This window comes from Lissotriton vulgaris, chromosome 6, assembly GCF_964263255.1.
Source record: "Lissotriton vulgaris chromosome 6, aLisVul1.2, whole genome shotgun sequence".
NCBI classification, from domain to species: domain Eukaryota; kingdom Metazoa; phylum Chordata; class Amphibia; order Caudata; family Salamandridae; genus Lissotriton; species Lissotriton vulgaris.
Window position 1 is genome coordinate 1,215,153,111 of NC_141694.1, and position 13,518 is coordinate 1,215,166,628.

A 13,518-nucleotide genomic window follows, 5' to 3' on the forward strand; every position below is an offset into this window, starting at 1 on the left:
AGTGGAGCCAACATATCTATGGGCACCGCATCACACCCAACCACCTGTACCACCACCTCCATAGGCACCCCACCAAACTTCATAGGAACCACGCCCTTGCTCATGCCCCCACTGCACAGTCACGTCCCATCCTGCCCAATCATATCCCCTACCTGTACAGCCACCCTCACCCTTGTCTAGGGACCCCCACCTGTACAAGTAGCTATACCCGTGTCAGGCAACTCCCCCACCTGTACAGCCACCCTCATCCCCTGTCAAGGCACCTCCCCACCTGTACCAGCAGATGCACAACACCCACCCACATTGCACCACCAACACAGTTAATGAACTTACACACAGTGATCCTCACCACCACAATTACGAAGTCGCATGCAAGATCCTTTGTGATCACTCTAAAATGTTACCCATAAAAATATATATTCTTACAAGTCACTACTGAGTTGGGTATTATGTGATGATGGTCAATTGGTAACACTAGTGGGCCATAGATGTGACGAATATTGTGGAACAAATATCATGTGGAAAGCATGGCTGAACTACTCCCAATGTACACTTCCATACTTTGAGACCAGCATATATATCATGAACTACGCAAGACTGAGATTATGTTAAGAAGAAATACTTTAGATATCATTTAGGAAAAACAAACACATTTAAATAACAGTTCATTGGAAAGGGAGAAAGGAAATCAAATGATGGTCTTCATACAGAATGGGCAAGGGAACTTGGAGAGGGTTGGGCAAAATAAATAATACCCCAGGAAGTGTCAGTGGAACCAGTCTATGTACATGGGGAAAACAAAATGACATCAGTGAAAACTTGGTCCAGTCACTGGTCATCCTTGTAATCCTCCTTTTCCACAACGTGGAGATCTTCCACCTCTGTGGCCTCCTCCTGGCTGGCCGGTGTAGGATCAGACATGCCATGGGATTGGAAAAGATGATGGGTATGAGGGGTATGAGGTGTATGAGGGGAAACTGTGTGAGAAAACGAACAGGGAAACAAATGGAAGGGGGTTTGGGGGGACGCTGGGCTTAGGCAGCCAACCTTGCTGCCCCCAAGGAAGCAATAGTGTCCTTGAGGGTGGCCTTGGCTCATGCTTGTTTCTCACGGGAACCTACCCAGTTCATCAGAGAGCCACAGTAAGATTTGAGAGGCTCCCCATCAGATGTCACCATCTGTTCCTGGGATGCAGCCACAGGTGTAACAATACAGGGAGGGGTTTGGGTCTCATATAAGGGTTTTGGGGTGTTCGGGTAGAGCTTTCTCTCGGTGCATATAGGCAGCCCCTCGTAGGGGGACTAGTGTCAGGGGATGCAGCTGGAGGCCCGATGGAATGGGGCCTCCAGTGATAAGGAGGAGTCGGGGCAGACCCAGGTGGTGATTAGTGCTGGGCATTGAACTCCGCTCCGCCGGCGGAATTTGCAGAGTTTTTGCTACTCCTCACTGCAGTTGGAAAGTGGAGAATAGCAGTTTGCTAACACCCTAAGCCTCGACTGTGGTTAAATGAGGAAGCAGACATGAGAAGAATGCATTTCCCAGACTTCTGGAGGTGGTGTCATCGTGAATGTGAAAGGGAGCCGGCCGTGGAAATCTCAGAATTCTCGGCAGAAGGATTCTGGGATGGTGCAGTTGCACATGCACCATGGCCCCTGCAGTGCGCAATGAAGGAAACCATCAAACTGCTCGCTGCCTTCTGAGGAGCATTCCTTCTAGACTTCTGGATAATACAGCACACATAAAAGGAGCAAATTGCCATTAATGGTTGTTTATGTGCTGGAAGGGGCTGCTTCCTGCAGATAAACAATCATTAATGGCATTCTGCAACTCTCATAGAAAGAGCAAAAAATGAGGAGAAATAAAAGTATTTCAATCATCCCTGCAAAGCAGACACCCTTACACCATGGTGTTAAAATGCTTGCAGTACCGCACTGAGCCATTTCTTTGTAAATATACCCCCAGCTATGGAAACAAATCTGGTGTTATCACCCAGATTTTGATACGCATGTGAACATGGGAATACAATATGGGTTTTGCCTTGTGATAAATGCTCCAAAAAAGGTGCTCACCCCTAGTGGCAGGCAGGGGAAATCAGCAATGGGCCCTGTGTGCTGGAAAAAACTTCCTGTGCAACAGGCCCGTTGATTGTTTTCAGAAACAAACCATTTCTTTTTGAATGTGTCTCTAAAGACCAAAAAAGAATGCTGATAGGGTACTCATTTCTGGTTAAAGAGCTTATGGTGTGTTGGTGAAAGCACTTTCATAAAAAATAAAACAGAGGGGCACATTTACTAATATTTCATGCAATGCAGGGCAGCAAGCAACGTTGCTGTGCTGTGTAGCATGAAAAGAAGAAAGTAGAAAAGATATGGAACATAGTTTCTCTCTCCTTGTGCTAGTGTACTAAGTGCTACCTAGTGCCAACAAAGGCAGCCTTGCACAAGAATTCAAGGGTTCCTGCATTGTAGGCACAATTGTTTTTTTTGTAGGAAGAGACACCTTCCAGCAAAAATATCCTTAGGCATAGAAAATAATGCAAAGTAATAAAGATATGTACTTTTTTTATTCCCGGGTTTACTAGCTTTACTAAACCTAGAACTGCGCCAATATCCATGGGTGGAGGCAATGTTCTTGCTTCACTCATGGAACTCCTTCAAAGTTGAAATGTAATGTAACACAGTGCAAGCAGCTGCACCGTGCTACATTTCTTTACAAAGCTATGAATGGCCTGATTTGCAGGGCCTTGCATGGCATTGTAAATTCCGAAGAAGCTTTAGTGATGCCCTGAGCCACCTTGCACATGGGAAAGCAGGCAAGCAGACAATGCTCTGGGATGCTGAAGCCACAGAAGGCTGGTTTTCATACTTGGAAGCCGGTTTCGGCCTCCAGGAGCAGTGCTACACGTTATGCGATCCCGGTAGCAACTTGAAAGAGTTTCTTTGGATTTAGCGCATATTAGCATGACTGCACATGAGGGCTGAATTTATAGTTTTTACCAAGGCTGTTTTCAATTCCCAGTATGGCTCTGACTTTTCACGGCGCAAGGATAATATGCCCTTGAGAATTCCAATAGAAGCACATGTTCACACCAGAAGTTAATGTAAGAATAAATGAAAATTGACATGATGAGTGAAAAATCCCTGGCAGCAAAATATTTGCTAGAAAAGAAAGGGGCTAGATGTGAAGCAGATGTTCCATAGCTGGAAATCAGATTGTGGTGAAAGTATTGAAAATATGTATTTTCCCTGTTTTGTCCCTTACTTGAAGCAGATAGTGGTGCTGACTTTATTATTTCTCTCAACACAGTTATATGAATGCATTGCTGTAAAGCTACACAAATGCTATAGTGGTAACCCATTCTGACACAAAAGCATACCTTATTTATAAAATAGGATCTGACATTGTAATGCAAACAGACACATAGGCTTATAAAATGTGAACCAGGCCAGGCCTGTCCCGAAAATATATTTATTAAAAGATAGCATCTTTGTGCAGCTAAAGTCATAATGTTGTCAAACTGCGGATAGCTTTTTAATACACTAACGCGGTTCGCAGCTTAATCCTGTGTGAATGTGGCAGAGCAGCAAGATGAATTCATGGGCTGGGATTGCTCTTATTTTGAGGGATAGCAGTTAGGGCTCCCAAAAGATGGAGCCTGATATTTGTTTTTGTTGAAAAAATGCAACAGGCCTCCTAGGAGGTTACTTCTAATTTGTCTTGCCATCCCTTGGATGTTCTTTGTAATCTAGGTCATTCATTTGAGCTGTGCTTTGCAACTCGGCAGGCACTTCAAGCTTCCTGTAAAAATGGACGTTGTTTGACTGAATTGAGGTTCCCCTGCAGCAACGTCCTCCCAGCCTGGCGTGTTTTTTAAATGTCTTTTTGATTCGTTTTGAACGTGGTGGTTGGGATTCAAAGGAGGATACGTTGTTTTCCAAATAGACGCTGGCCCATCCTAAATGTAGGTGCATTGAGTGTGGTAAAATTTGACTGGATCATCAAAGAGTAAACATGATATATGTAAAAGTGTGCTGCGTGTGCAGAATAATTGTATATGTCAGATTCCATTTAGAGGGCCATGGGCAACACAGGGGCTACTGGGTCCAACCATGGTGATTGAGGCCTTTAACCCTTGATGTCAATAGATTAATGTCCAGTGAAATACTTGCTTTTATATGAAAAATAAGTATTTTATTTCTAACTCTACATGTGCAAAGGAATAAAGGCATTCGTAAGGAACAACACAGTTCCCTTGAATTTGGGCTCTATTGTTTGTCCAGCAAAAAGCTCTGTTCCACCCTCTTCCTTATAATGTGGTTGGGGTTATTACCAATTCAAAGGTGGCCACATCCCAGGAATACTCACTAGTAGGCCATACTCTGGAGTTCTCCCTTGACTCTTAGAAATGAGTGAAAAGAGACTAGGGTGCTGCAGCACCTTCAACAGTGAGTTCTCTGGGGCCAAATACGCCAGTTTCAAACCTCATCCACTTCTGCAGCACAGGAGCATTCAGCGCGTTAGAGGGTGCTATGAACACAGAGCCTTGCAAGCTCTGATCCTGTTCAGAGACGTCAGACTGCAAGTGGTACACACAGTAGCACCTGGCAGGTGCAAGCTCTCTCCCAAGTTGCACTGCTGTCTGTCCCCAGTGATCAAGTAAGTCAGTCTTTCCCACATAGGGGGGTGTTTGTCTTTCAGCTTCCAAAGCACCACCGAAAAAAGCAAATCACCCTCCCACACAGATGTATATAAGGCCCAAGAAACAGAGTCCTAGTATTTAGGCACTGAGGGCTGACCCATATATAGGCACAACAATGTCATTATTTATACAAAATGTATTGTTCTATTTATTTAAAAAAAAACGTGCTTTATACATTAATATAGATCTAACATACAGTATACAAAATGCAAAATCATCTATGGATGTATAGATGTATTTGTCCCACACATAAGACAGTCATAAACCTCAATCATACACGCATTCACTCTCAATAATTTACACATTCATTCTTCAACACATACACATTCCTACAGAACTAAAAAACACTCTTGCTGGTGAGGCTGTCATTTAACGCCAGAATGGAACAATCTTGTGTGTCCTCCAGGTGATACAGGGGAGCTGAATCCAACAACACGAGAGGAAAAACGCCAATGCGCGTTTCTGTGTAGCGCCCTTATAGGGGCGGCACCTTCATCAGGGCAGGAGTGGATACTTAGTGCGGGACACACACATACACTCCTAAAAAATTCAAGGAAATAAATCAGTACATCGTTTAGCAACCTATATGCATAATGATATACAGTCCTTTACTTTCAATACATTCAAAGTCTAAAAATACCAGGGATCAGCCCCGAGGTGCAAGATTTAGAAAAAATGATACCAAGGGTTAAGTAGCAAAGAAGCACAGGATGGCAAATAGAGGAGATATAAGGGTGCTACACTGAAACACGTGTTGGCGTTTTTCCTTTCGGAGGTCTGATGGGGCTGCAATGTGGCTGCACGGGTAGACGTTCCACAGGCTTGCTGGGTGAATAATAGAGATACGCCTTGGTGTGACTTACGTGGTGAACACCCGGCCGGACTGCTCTCGGGAACGCCCGTAGTTACGCCTGGGTAGCCCTCGGATATATCTGAAGCGACGCTAAGACAGCAGGCTTAGTCAGAATTGTCCAAAGGGTGAACCAGAGGGGCTACAGAATGCTCCGTAGGTCCGTCTGTGGTTAATTGCTTTGCGGTGATCTTTTGGTAGTCTCTGGACTGTCTGACTTTGGTATCTGTTGGTCTGGACATCGGAGTTGATTAAAGAAAACCGTTCTTTTGGTTTGGAAAAGACATGTCAAATTGAAAAGTTTTCGTTGTTTGTTTCTGTTTGTATTGCCTTGTATTGTCTTGTTTGTACCTATGAATTAATTAAACCGAAAGTGTGGACATGGCCATGTTTGGGAGATTTTTTTTTTAATGAAATTTGATGGTGAGTGAGTACGACGAAAAATGCTGTGTTTTAGCAAATTGTGCTTTGGATGTGGTTGCCGGAAAGGCATGCGATTGGATGAGAGTCAGCCTGCCCCTCTGGAGGGAAGTCGAGTCATGATATGTATTGTAAGCATGGTATTACACCCCTTTTGTTTAATACATTATGGCATAAGTATACAAAGGATAATGTGCAATTACAATGGCCCTTAACAGGGTCTTTCGATGAGAAAAAGATACAGTATCTGCAGGATCGGTTGTTTTCTAAACGTAGCCGACAGGCAATGTTTGATACCCTAAACATGTGGCAGAAGGAAGCAAAGCAAAGAGAAGAAAAATTATGTGAAGCCAAAGCAGGACAGCCAATTACACAAAAAGCTATTGCATATGATAAAAGTCAGACTGAGCAGAACATTGATTGCATGAACAGACAGTTTAGGCTACAAGTGGATAAAAGCTACGTGACTCGGAAAGAGCCGGAGGATGAATTAGAAGATTTGGTCGATACTAGGCCCCCTCCTCCGTATGCCCCTCAGCGTGAGTATCCTGCTGTCCCTTTTATTTCAGATGCAGTTCCGTTGGCCCGAGCCTCTGCAGTAACCCTTCCCTCCTCCCCTATGGGAACTTCTCTGGTTTCATCTACCTCAGCGGGGAAACGGCTACTCTGATTCCTGATGCATTATCTCTCCCTATCAGGTATTCTGTTGTCCTATCCCCTCCAACTCCAGTTTTGACTTCTCAATCAGCAAGCACAACCCCTGCTTCAATAGATTTGACTCCTTCTCGTGCTCCAGGGATCTTGGTGCATGGAGGTTATATACGCGGGCATCAGTAGGGTTTGATGAGAAAGAGTTGGTTATGAATCAAGCGTTCCAGTGAATGCGGAATCCTATATATACAGTCGCTGACATATGGAATACCATGAGAGATTATGAGCCTGTGATGCAGCAATATGCATTGGAACATATGGCTAATCGACTTATTTCCATGTGGGAACAGTGTTTCCCAGATGGGAGAGCCCCTCAAGTGATAAATGATATTCTGGATCGAGCTCATAAGTTTGAACTGAGTCCAGAGGATGTGTATAGGAATGTTGAAACTTTAGTGAAATACCGAGGGAGAACGTTTTTGAAATGTCCAAATTGGGATTCCCAGCATCCTATGCGGGAAGTACATCCCATTTATCATCCTGAAATACCTGAAATATGAAATGTTCAGAATGTGGTTACAAGCACGATTTCAGGAACAATGGGTCTACACTCCTTGGAAAAGGAGTGAGGTCCTTTCTCTGAAATCAGAGCTTCCCGATCCCCGAAAAAACCCTACGGCTTATTATAAGGAGCTGATTTTAGCTGATGTAGAGTTGTTCTTTCGTCTCTTGGTTCCGATAGATGTGTGGCGCCAAGTGCATGACCAGGATCATGCCGCAGAGTTGGGAGGAACTTGGGAACAGTTCAAAGACTGGGACAAGGATCGAAAACAGGGTGATAAACCCCGAGCTGAAATAACAGATCTACAAGCTAAACTAATCACTTAAATGCATTCTTTGATTCCGCCTCACAAAGTAGATTGGGATAAGCTGACGGCTTGTAAGCAGAACAAGCATTGGAAATGCAATAGGTCGCGCATTAGGAAAGCTTGGGCTATTGGTCTTATAAATGACTTTTTTTAATTATTGTGTTGTTTTTTGAAATAGCTAAATTAATAGCTTTGTCATTTACAATGGCAAGAGTTATTACTTTCGCAAATGTGACACCTATAGCATTTGTAATGCAACATGTTTTGTATTTACGTGACTTAAATGTATTGATATTACAAAGAACAATGGCTTTTATGTTCAGTATTTTTTATTGTGACGAAAATCCAAGATCTGAGGTGAAATATTAACATCTTTTTTTGATGTGTAATAAAGCTTGAAAGCTTGAAAACAGCTTGAAACATTGAAAGAACATATTTGAACCAGTGGTGCAGTGGTGGTGCTGAGTGATGCTGTGGTTGCGCTGAGTGATGGTGTGGTTGCGCTGAGTGATGCTAAGGTTGCGCTGAGTGATGCTGTGGTTGCGCTGAGTGATGCTGTGGTTGCGCTGAGGGATGCTGTGGTTGCGCTGAGTGATGCTGGGGTGGCGCTGAGTGATGCTGGGGTGGCGCTGAGTGATAATGTGGTGGTGCTGAGTGAGAATGTGGTGGTGCTGAGTGATGCTGGGGTAGCGCTGAGTGATGATGTGGTGATGGTGAGTGGTGCTGAGTGATGCTGGTGTGGTGCTGAGTGATGCTGTGGTGGCGATGAGTAATGCTGTGGCGTTCAGTGATGCTGTAGTGGTGCCCCTGAGTGATATTTTTTTTAAGGTGGCTGGGTGACAAGAAATACAATTGTTGATGCGGAACAGTGCTGTTCTGTCTATGACGACTATTTCTCTGCCTGCAGCACTTAAAATTGGGGGTGGGGGGGATATAACTGTGTATACAAAGGGCCCGATTCACAGAACTAACTTAAGACAAAATCCTAAACTTACCACCATTTTGGGATTCACAGAAGGCACTTACTCAGTTCGGTATTCACAGAAGGTAGGACTCCTAACTTCTGTGAATACCGAAATGACTAAGTGCCTTCTTTGAATACCAAAATGGTTGTACGTTCAGGATTTTTTCTTAAGTTAGTTCTGTAAATCGGGCCCACCAACCCCATGCTTTTGTGACCTGATATGCACTGCAGAGTAAGTGTGTTTCTAAGAGGTAGGCACATTAGAAAACATGATTTTTAAACCCATCAGATACCACTTGCTTTGTGATTGAAGTATGGCCAAATGGTCACCATGCCACGCCTTCAGCTAACATTGGCCTTGAAACCAGCAGCACTTTGCATGCCACTGTGGTGTAAACGTCTCAGCATGCAAAGTGCTATTGTGTTGAAGGTCAGCTAAATGAAAGCTTCACAGTGTGTAAGGGAAACAAACGCCTTGCATTTTTCAGTGTGAATGTAGGGATTGCTTTGTCTCAATGTGAGATTAAAAAACACTTCAACCTCCCCACCCAATAGCCTTCCATGTACCCACTACGAATGCAGGCATGTGATAGCAAGACAGTGCTGGGGGATATGTTAAGAGGCTACATGAGAAAGTATACCTCAGTGGAAAAAAAACCTTATTTGTGATCACTGAAAAGAATAACACTAGAAGCCAGTCCATTGCATGAGGGGATGGGTCACTGACCCAACAGCACCAGGGACTAGGTGGACCATTTGGGTCACTTGGTGACAACTGGAAACAAGAGCCCTGGGCACTAGTCCCAGCATCCCCACTTGACCTCGTTTTATTTATCCGCAACAAATTGGGAGCTCTTAGAAACTTGCCAGTTTCATAAACCTTGAAAGAAGCGCTAATTTACCAGGTTGTTTGAGTGTTTCAATCCAGTGTTAAACGCCCGGTGACATCTTTTTATTTATCTTGCTTAATATAATGACTGTGGTTCAGCTCCCTGAATACTTGCGCAACTCTGATTCAAGGCGCTGAGCTGCAAGGTCAAGACAGTCCCTAGAGTGGCAACATCTGATACGTGCTGTTTTTCGTAGCCCCGGCGCGCATGTGTGCAGCAGCGGATTAGGACATGACCCTGTGGGTTACCTCAAAGAACACATGAATTGGCATTTTTTACCCAGCTATTCCAGTGTCAGCCGCTGGGGTGAAACCACTGCAGTGCAGCTGTATCCAGCGTGCCTGGGATGTCAGTCAGTTCATGTTATGAGAGATGGGGGGAGGGGGGTGGGGGCGGCAACATACACCTGAGGCGCAGGGCCCGGTCGGCGGCCCCCAACCAGGTCACGGGTCTTTGGCAGCGTGCCAGATTTAAATTATCAATGCACTGGTGTAAAATGGATAATTGGGTACAAACTGAGACACCCAGTGGAACAACGACGTGCAAACCCCCCTGTCTTTCCAGTGGAGCAGGGCACGCCGCTGAAGCATTATTTAAAGAAATTGTTACCCCCCACGCTTGACACACAACATTCATCAAAACACTTAACTTTTTCTACCTGTTAGATGCCGATTGCACACAACTTTTAAGTGACATGTAAAATAACGCAAGGAAGGAAAAACTCAATGTCAAATTTAAAATACATTTTTTATTCTTACAAATGCTGTAAAAATGTATACCTATATATATAAATAAAAAATTGAATATGCTCAGTCTGTTTGTTCACTAATGGTCTACAATACAAAGGTGTTTTGAATCACGTTGTTTTACAAATGTACCATAGCTGCTTCAATACAAAGTCAAATGTAGAAACAAGTTAAATAAGGAGACACGGCCTGGCGGCTGTGAAACTGAAAGCACGTACGGACGGACGGCCGTGAAAGCCTTTGATGCAGCAGGGGGTGGAGCGGGAAGAGCTGCTGGCGGCACCAAGCTGGGCAACAGATGGCTGGCGATATGATGCTGTGTACGCGCATTTTAACTCATTGCGCTTACGCATTGAGCTAAAAGCGCACATGCACTGCATCAAATCGCCAGTCTAGTTCAACTCTGTTTAAGCCCCTATAGTCTCGCAAGCTCAATGCGCATGCGCATTGACAGGCGAGACCTAAAAAAGAGGAGAGTGTTTCGGATTTCTTCACTAGATTTCAAGGGGTATTTATCAATGTTAGTGGTCAGGATCTATCAACGGAGGGCGGCATTCGATTGCTTGTTAAACGGTTTGTGACTAACTTATTGCCTGAGGTCTCTGCCCGATTTCAGGCTGCCAAAATCACTTCGACTACCTCTACGCCTTTGGTAATACTTAGCTTGGCTCAGTATTACGAGCATAGGGAGAATGAGAGTAAGGTCAAAATAGACAAGAAAGCTAAAGATCTGAAAACCCGAGTATTAATGCAGCAAGTTGTTAGAGGACAAGGAAGAGAGAGAGGCGGTAGAGGATTCACTCCAAAAGGGGTGGGAAGCGGACGAGGCGGAGGTCCAGCTGTTGCTTTAGGAATTAACCAATGTGCCTATTGTAAACAGGAAGGGCATTGGCGGGCTCAGTGTCCACTGTTGTTGTCACAGAATGGGGCGATGAGAGGGAGAGGGAGAGGCCCAGGCGGTACTGTCCGGAGCGACATGCGAAGGGAAAAAGTGGCCCATAGTAATTCGGAGAAAAATTGTTTTGACAACCAAAAAGGTAGGCAGTATTACAACGAAGACTGCATGTACGGAGGAACAGATGGGTATACATATGCATAGGACAGTCATGGACAGAGTGGGGGCCAAGTGTCTGTACCCGTCGATCAGCAAGGACCGTATGTGAGAGGGTATTTGATGGGAACTTGTGAGGACTTCTTGATTGATACCGGTGCGATGAATAGTTCCATTGCTCGTTCACTGGTCCCAGGGGCTGCTCTGTCCGGGCAAAATAATGTTTCAGTAGGATTCTCTGGTGTCCCGGTGGTGATCCCTATTTCGAAACCTATCCCGTTTACTATCGGTCCGGTCACAGTGGACTCTCTGTTTCTGCTAACATCACATTGCGGGGAGAATGTACTAGGATTGGACCTGTTAAAAAGGTTGAATGCTAAGATCCATTGTTTTCCCAATGATGTCTATTTAACTATACACTCTCCTAACAAACTAAGGGCCCGATTAGGATCGCGGACGGACTTGAGTCTGTCCGCGACCCCTGAGGTGGAGGTAACGTCCGCAGGGGCTGCGGCGTTCCCTCTGAGCAGATTAGGATGTGACCGCCAGGGTAGCGGTCACATCCACTATCTTTAACATTGCGGCGGGTGCAGCTTCAAGCTGCAACCGCTGCAAGGTTAAAAATGCATGCATCGCATTTGCATGCACAAAGCAGCAGGCACCGCACGGTGCCTGCTGCTTTGTGCAGGCAAATGCAGGGGGGTACCATAGGTACCCCCCATGTGCACCCCCCACACCCCCTTCACCCAGGGGGCCCACAACGGGCCCTCGAAGTGAAAGTCTGTATGTTTTTCCACGGCGGGAAAGCCGCCACGGAAAAGCATGTCTTTCCCACAATCCAAATATGGCTGGCGGTGTCTGATAGACACCGCCACCATATTAGAGATTTTCCGCCTGGGTCGGAAGGCGACCGCGGCGGAAAAGCGGTGAACAGACTTCTCGTCCCCCCAACCATCCTAATCTAGTGGGGGGACATTGAAAGCTCCGCTGCAGAGAATCCACATCCTCCGGGCCGGCGGTGGCCACCGCCGGGCCGGAGAATGCAGATTCTCTGCGATCCTAATCGGCCCCTAAATCGGAAGTGTTTTGCTAAAAATGAACCACTCCCTCTGGAGCTTGCCGCTGGTCCTTCTACGTTGTGGGCAATCGGAGATGCGGATGTTAGTCTTTTGAACATTCCGCCTGTTTCTATTACCTTGAACTCGCATGCAAAGTTGCCCCGGATACCATAGTATAAAATTTCACCGGCTGGTGAACAAGCTTTGCTTTCCATCATACAAGATTTAATCAACAAAGGTGCAGTAGAAGAAACTGCTGCCAATATGTGTAATAGCCCGATTTTACCGATCTTAAAAAAGACTCCCACTGATAATAATTCTGATCATATCGATAAATATCGCTTTGTGATTGATTTGCGGAGGGTTAATAAGATTGTAGTGCCCCAGTGCCCTGTAGTGTCAGACATTACTACCATACTCACTATGATTCCTCCGACTGCTATATATTTCTCAGTTATTGATTTAAAGAATGCTTTCTTTAACGTTCCTATTCATCCAGATAGCCGACAAATCTTCGGCTTCTCATTATCTGGTCACAGCTTCAGATTTTGCTGTGCTCCTCAAGGATACACAGAGAGTCCCAGCATATATAGTCAAGCTCTGAAAGCTGAATTAGATGAATTGATTTTGCCCTCAGGAAACGTACTCCTGCAGTATGTTGATGTCCTGCTGGTAGCCTCCGATACTGAGGAAGGTTTTAAAGAAGCCACAGTCAAAATTTTACGCCATTTGGCAGCTAATGGAAATAAAGTATTCTCTCCAAGTTTCAATATTGTCGACAGGAGGTGACATATCTTGGTCATCTACTGTCGAAAGCGGGGAGCAGATTAACCCCTGAGCGTGTTACTACCATTTCTAACATGTCTGTATCTCGTACTCAACGTGATGTTCGTGCTTTTCTTGGCATAACTTCTTACCGTCGCCAATGGATTACTAATTTCTCTCTTCTTGCTAAGCCTCTGCTGCATTTAACTACTAAAGATGTGCATGAACCCCTCCCTTGGACTGATGAATGTCAGCAAGCTTTTGACTCCTTGAAATCTGCGCTTTGTTCTGCACCCATCTTGGGTACACCTGACTACCGAAAGCCTTTTGTGCTCTAAGTACACGAGGTGGACGGTTGCTCGCTTTCTGAGTTAACACAAGGATATGGAGGTAAGCAGAGACCTTGTGCTTATTTTTCAGCAGTTTTGGATAATGTTGCACGAGCACTTCCTAGCTGTCTGAGGGCCATGGCTGTGGTAGCAGTGGCCATCCGACAATCAGAAGGGCTGGTTCTAAATTCTGACCTCACAGTGATGGTACCGCACGCTGTGGATG